The 6300-nt window shown below is 39.7% G+C and overlaps 1 protein-coding gene across 1 annotated transcript in view; it reads left to right on the top strand.

Annotated features, from left to right (window-relative positions):
* The window catches only part of CNTNAP2 (contactin associated protein 2), a 1777718-nt gene that overhangs the window by 1471180 nt on the left and 300238 nt on the right, over positions 1–6300 (top strand). The gene's annotated exons all lie outside the window — the stretch shown is intronic.

The following is a 6300-nucleotide window of genomic DNA, read 5'->3' on the forward strand; positions in this document are numbered from 1 at the left end:
ATTGGCCAGAGAGCCAACCTTGTATAAATAAGGACTTCTCAGCTTTGGTTTCGGATGTCAGCTCTTTCTCTTGAGGTTTTTACCTACTTAAAATTCACTTGTTGCTCTTTAAATTCACATGTAGCTTGAGGCAAATGTTTGAATTTCTAAAATGAAACCATGTGCCCAAAATAAGCTTACGGGAAACAAAAATAAGACAAATAAATGGAAAATCCTCCCAAAAAAGAAGCATTAACGTAATAATGCTCTAACTTTCTAAACTAACTTAAAAATAATGTATGTTCAAGATAAATTTAAAACTATGGAGGCACTGTCCACCATAAAGCCTTCAAGAAAAAACAGAAAATTACCTCAGACAAAACTATGTCATTTCTCTTCCCAGAATCCAGCCTTAGATAGTCTGATTTAATTGGTCTGGAATGGAGCCCTGGCATCAGGATTTTTTAACTTCCTAGGTGATCTGAATGTACGCCAGGATTAAGAAACCCACATGAACAATACTTGGAAACTGTTCAAACAGATGTTTACTATATGCCTCCCCTCTCCACACAACCTGCCCCTTGCCTAAACACACACACACACACACACAAACACACACACACACCAAAATTTCATTCATCTCTGTATTTACTTAATCAACAAGTCGAATATTGGCTTTGCGTAAGGAGCCATGTTTTCATCCCCAAGAAGCAACCAGGGCTTGGAATGGAGAATATGTAAAGGTGTGTGGATACAGGAGCAACTCTTGGGATGGAGGGAGGGCAAATGAAAAATGAACAATTTTTTTTAACAGTGGGAATTTTGATTTTCCCTCAGTTCTGATTTTTCTTTATATTGCCATTATGTACTGGATTGGCTCATATTGTGGGTGAGAAAGATGGAAGCTACCTGCAGTGCTAGATAATTGTACATTCTGGACTTGCACTTTCTACCACAACTTCTGTTTATAGTTTATGGATGTAAGACATGACTCCATAGAAATAATTCCTGAATAAACAAAGTTTCTATGGAAGCATGTGACTCTGTCCAGCCGCACTGTCCTGCCTTACTACCCGTCTGAGAACAGGATGGACACACTTTGATTGCTCTCTAGTTGGAGGGGACATTCCTATTGACGTAGGCAGCTACCGTGTTTTCAGGCAAATGAATATTGGCCTTTCAGAAAAGGCAACTTGCAGGCAAGGCGAGCCCCAAATTGCTATTAACAGGAAACAGTTAAGAGCGAGCCCCCAAACCCTTACTGGAAGGGTTGACCCTTCTATGCATGCGGATGTGGCTAGAGAGGAAGTAACATTGAGCCTGGATAAGGCGCCACAAAAGGTATAAAAAAACTATAGCGGTCCACAAACATGGAGCCTATTTGGAGTGAAGAGGAGCAGAGAACCATGGTATTCCAACTCTAGATTAATCTGGGGCTCCCTTTTGCTGCTGCTACCCAACAGAGAAAAATCTAGAGGGTGAAAAATGTTCCTAAAATGTAATACTCTTTCTATTTTTTCCTTTGCATCAAACTATAACTCTACAAAGTCAGTGCAAATGCACATCTAAACCTAGACTGTAAAGAATCCCGGAATACAATCTGTGTGTAGGGGAGGAATATCATTAGTATAGTTTCAAATAATTCATTGTAACTTATCTCCAGGTTAAAATAGTCAGCATCTATTGAGAACCCGCTTTGGACAAAGTATCGTGCTAAGTGACAGGGTTAAACAAGTAGAATGAGACAGAACTTTTGCTGAATATATACAAATAAAAATTACCCCCCTAAACTCTAGAATGTACCTTGAAAAGCCTGTATAGACATCCTGGTGTGAGCTGCAACTGTCAAGCCAAGCGCCAGGCTCTTGTGTATGGTTCTGGGAATGTTGAAAGGTTAGCTCAGGGTACAAAAGGCCAAGAAACAGATGCCACCTGCCATTTTGCCTAATTTCTAAAAATTTTTAATTGTCGTTAACAAAAAACACAAAATTTACCATCTTCACCATTTTCAAATGCACACAGCTCAGTAGTGTTGAGTATGTGCACATTGCTGCGTAAGCAGATCTCCTGAACTTTTTCATCTTGTAACACGGAAACTCTATACCCCTTGAACAACAACCACACAGATATGAGTGAGGTATCCAAACACTTGCATTCACAGAAATGGAAAGTAGAATGGTGGTTGCCAGGGGCAGGGAGGAGGGGAAAATGGGGAGTTGTTACCTGATTTCTTCTTGAATCCCAGTCTTCCCTTTGACTTCTGTGCTAGGGATGTTGACATCATGGTCACCTGTCCCCACCCCTAAGGATAGACCAGCTCTGTCCCCGGAAGTGCTGTCTCCCACCTGACCATAGAGGCCTGGCTTCTGCCTGCACCCAAGTTCTACTAGCTTGGATCTGCCCCCCTGTTCTCCTGGCTCCTTTCTTTCATGCCCACTCGTAACTGCTCTGCCAAACGTATTTGTTCGCTGTTTTTCAGAGGCACCAAAGCACACCACCGCTGGGGTATTCACTATCGGTGCCCGGCCTGGCTGATTGTTCTTCTCTTATCCCAAGCTGCATACAGTTTAGCTCATCCCTTTTCAGCATCCTCAATAGGACTGCATAATACGCTTTCACCCCCCACACCACCCCACTCCCCAAGATTAACAGGTACGGTTACCGTGTTTTGGAACATGCTTAACCCCCCCCACCATGTTCTGGGAATCAGGAAACAGTGAATGAATTCAAACCAAAGCCATCTCAAAAATGTCATGATTCCCTATCCAATATGTGGGAATCTTGGTCTCCAGCACATTGCTATTCATACATCACACAAATGTTCTATAAATTATTCCTGAGAATTATGTGCAAATTTAAATGCTCTCTAGACAATTCTAAATATCAGCTTCAATGCAAGACTTTACCTGCTAAAAGCATCTATTTATGGTCTGACACTATATCTCTGACATTTTGACATGATACATATTCCATCAGCCTGATGCATTGCACCTCCCAGTGAGTCATGGTGTCACTAACTCAGAATTAAACATGTTGCTAAACCACTTTACAGCCCTTGCAAAGCACATAAAGGCTGTTTGACAATTACCCCCAGGAAGGCAAATAATCAGCACACCTCTGATTCCCTTATTATTAACCATTATAAAATCATGTACTGTGATAAACGTACCTAACAAAGACATTGATTTTTACAAGACTTCCCAAGAAGAAAACACATATATTTGATATAAGAAATCTACAGGGGGTCCCTCCATTTTCCTTTGTATCTTCAATTTTGCTGGGAGCCACTTCTCGTATGATGCTGGCTTTCACCTGTCAAGCTCAGACTTTGATTACTGAGTTATGGAAAAATCATTGCCCATTGCCTTAACTCTAATACGAAGGGATGTCTTACAAAGGAAAATAAATACATTTTTTGGCTGTTTGTAGTTAGAGGACTATTTTTAACCCAAAGATTTCAACTTCTGATTTTTTCCCTTTCTTCCTGTTTAACTGCAGGGTAGACAAGTAAGTAGGCCCCTGGTCTGCACCAACATGTGCCTGAGGCAGTCCCTAGGGGTTTTGTTTCACTTTGTCTTGTTTCTTTATGCCATTGGGACCACTGTGCTGATTATTCTTTCCTTCCTGGAAGTATCTATGCAATCGTTTTTCACCACTATCTTTCTGACAGGGCCAAATAAGCACTTATGTTAGATGCCCAAAGATCATTTCGAAAGACTTTTCTAAATATATTCATATCCCTTTCAAAGGGTTGCATGCACAGGGGAGTACATTTGACTGTTCAGTGACATATTTGACTTTATCGTTCATAAGGTGCTTATTGTGTTCTAGATGTTAAACATAGGTTTCATCTGAGCGTGCAACAAAGAAATGAAAATGACCCATGGTACATTTGTTATATTTACACAATGAAACAAAACAGACAAAAAGCAGAAGGTGACAGCACAGTAAAGATGAGAAGAAGAACTCAGGCTGCGAGGCTCTGAGTTCTAATCTAACTTGGCTAACTGATCGCTTACCAGCTATATTACCTTAGGTGAGGAAACTGAGATTCAGTCTTTTAAGTTACAAAAACAAGAGCTAAATAGCAGCCAGAATTCTTTGAGCTGTGCTAAGTACTTTACACCTATTAACCCCTTTGACTCTTACAGCTCTCCTGCTCCTGTTGACATTTTATAGGAAAGGAAAGGAAGTCACAGAGTGGTTGGGTAATGTGCTCAAGGATACACAGCTAGTAGGTGGCAGGGCAAGGATTTTGAACCCAGGCAATTTGTCTCCAGATTCTGTGCTTTAACCACCAGGCAAAGTTCCTTCTTCTGAGCATCTCCCTTGCAATTCAATGAGGTGACATGTGTAAGTTCATCTCACTCTGCCTGGCAAATTACAGGTGTTCATAAGAGTTCATTTCCTCTTTAAAAACAGATAATAGCAGTAATTATACCACTAAGAATAATGCCTTATATCACTCAATATGCATTCAAAAGATAGTCACAAAGGTGCAGAAATATAATTTCAAAAAATCATCATTGTCATGGATACCTTTTATTGAGTGCCTATTATATGCATTATCTTATTTAACCTTCACAAGCATCATAATCAGTGGGTATTATTATCATACCCATATTATAGGTTAGGATGAAGTTCAGAGCCGTATGGCTGGTGATAAATAACAAAACCCTTGATAATCAAACTATCGCCCTATAACATGGACTATCAGAAGGAGAGAGTATGGAAAATATTATCATTATGTTCATTCTAAAGCTATAATTATGTAATGAATTTCAGAATTATAAATAAAAATTAATAACTGGTAGATTCCTACTTACTAATGACTCAGGCTGCTGCAACATCTTACTGATTTGGGGGTCTCCAGGAAAGTCACCTTTACCCTCTGGACTTCAGAGTCCTTATCTAAAAAGCAGTGTCCCTCTGTTATTTGCCTATCATGGTAAGATGTCACCAGAGAGTAATGTGACCAGATTTTGGAAGCATACCAGTGGTGTCACATAGAAAGAATAAATTTTTAATGGAAAATATAAACAATCAAGAAATAGTCTCTAAATTAGACATTTGTTTAGTAAATAAAGTCAGTTAATCCTCCTCTGGATTTAGTTCTATTATATAAATATTAATTTGGGAACTGCAAGTGTGCAGTGGCATTTTATTAGCTTTGATGAATGAGAAGAGTTTATACAAGATATGGCCTCTCCCTGTGAGAAGCTTAGAAGGACAAAAGAAAGTTGTGAGATGAGCACTGGGGTTTTAAATACTGTGTCAGAGTAGCATGTAGAATAAGTATGACTTCCATAGTGCCCAAACTCCTACTTCCTCTCCGAGGCTCCGATGAAAACATCACTGTAGGCTGGCCTGATCTTTGAAGACACTGAGGAAGATGTGGGACAGATTTGGAAGGAGAAGCCATTTTAGTTAGAGAGACTCATCAGGAATTTATTCAAGGGACAGTAAAGAGATGGACCTGATTGAACCCAAAAATTCATACTGTGGGGGCGTGTGGGTGACTCAGTCAGTTAAGCATCCAACTCTTGATTTCAACTCATATCATGGTCACTGGGCGTGGAGCCTGCTTAAGATTCTCTCTCTCCCTCCACCCCTCCCAACCTCCCCCCTCAAAAAAATTCATGTTGTGGAAAATGGGAAGTAGCTATAGAAGTTAGTTGAGAAGAAATGTTCTGTTATTCACCTAAGGATTTGCATCTTCTAATAAGGAATTTTCTCAGTTTCTATCGATTGAAAATATTGACTTGCATGTTATATTACCCTGGGCATATCGGGAATTATACCTGATTCCCCATATTGTAGCTATATTCTCCATTCCTCTCCCTTCTTCTCAAGGAAGCGTATTGGGTCGATGAGTAAGAGTAGTGACACTATTCTAGAAATAACTACTCTAATTTATTAAAATTGATCATTGGAGGCCTTAATACTTGATACTTACTAGCAATCAATTTGTTGTGAGTCAAAATTCCTGGAGCTGGGAGAACAAGGAAGGACAGGCTAATTAGGAACTCCTGCTGTGAGCTAGGCAGGAGGGATCAGGAGGACTGCGGGAGGGACCAAGATGGCAGCAGCGGATTAGAAAGAAAATGAAATGATTCAAGAAACGTTTTAAAGGAAGAGTAAATTTCAACAAATATGATGAGCATGTTTATAAAACTGTAACAATCACTAGAAGAACTGCACAGAAGCGTAAATAAAACAATTATACAACCACACAAATAATAATAATGCAGGCCAACCACATCAAAGAATCCAACAGATGAGCAGGACATGTACTATAGAATTCAGAAATAGGATGGTTCC

The sequence above is a fragment of the Ailuropoda melanoleuca genome, chromosome 1 (assembly GCF_002007445.2).
Source record: "Ailuropoda melanoleuca isolate Jingjing chromosome 1, ASM200744v2, whole genome shotgun sequence".
Classification (NCBI taxonomy): domain Eukaryota; kingdom Metazoa; phylum Chordata; class Mammalia; order Carnivora; family Ursidae; genus Ailuropoda; species Ailuropoda melanoleuca.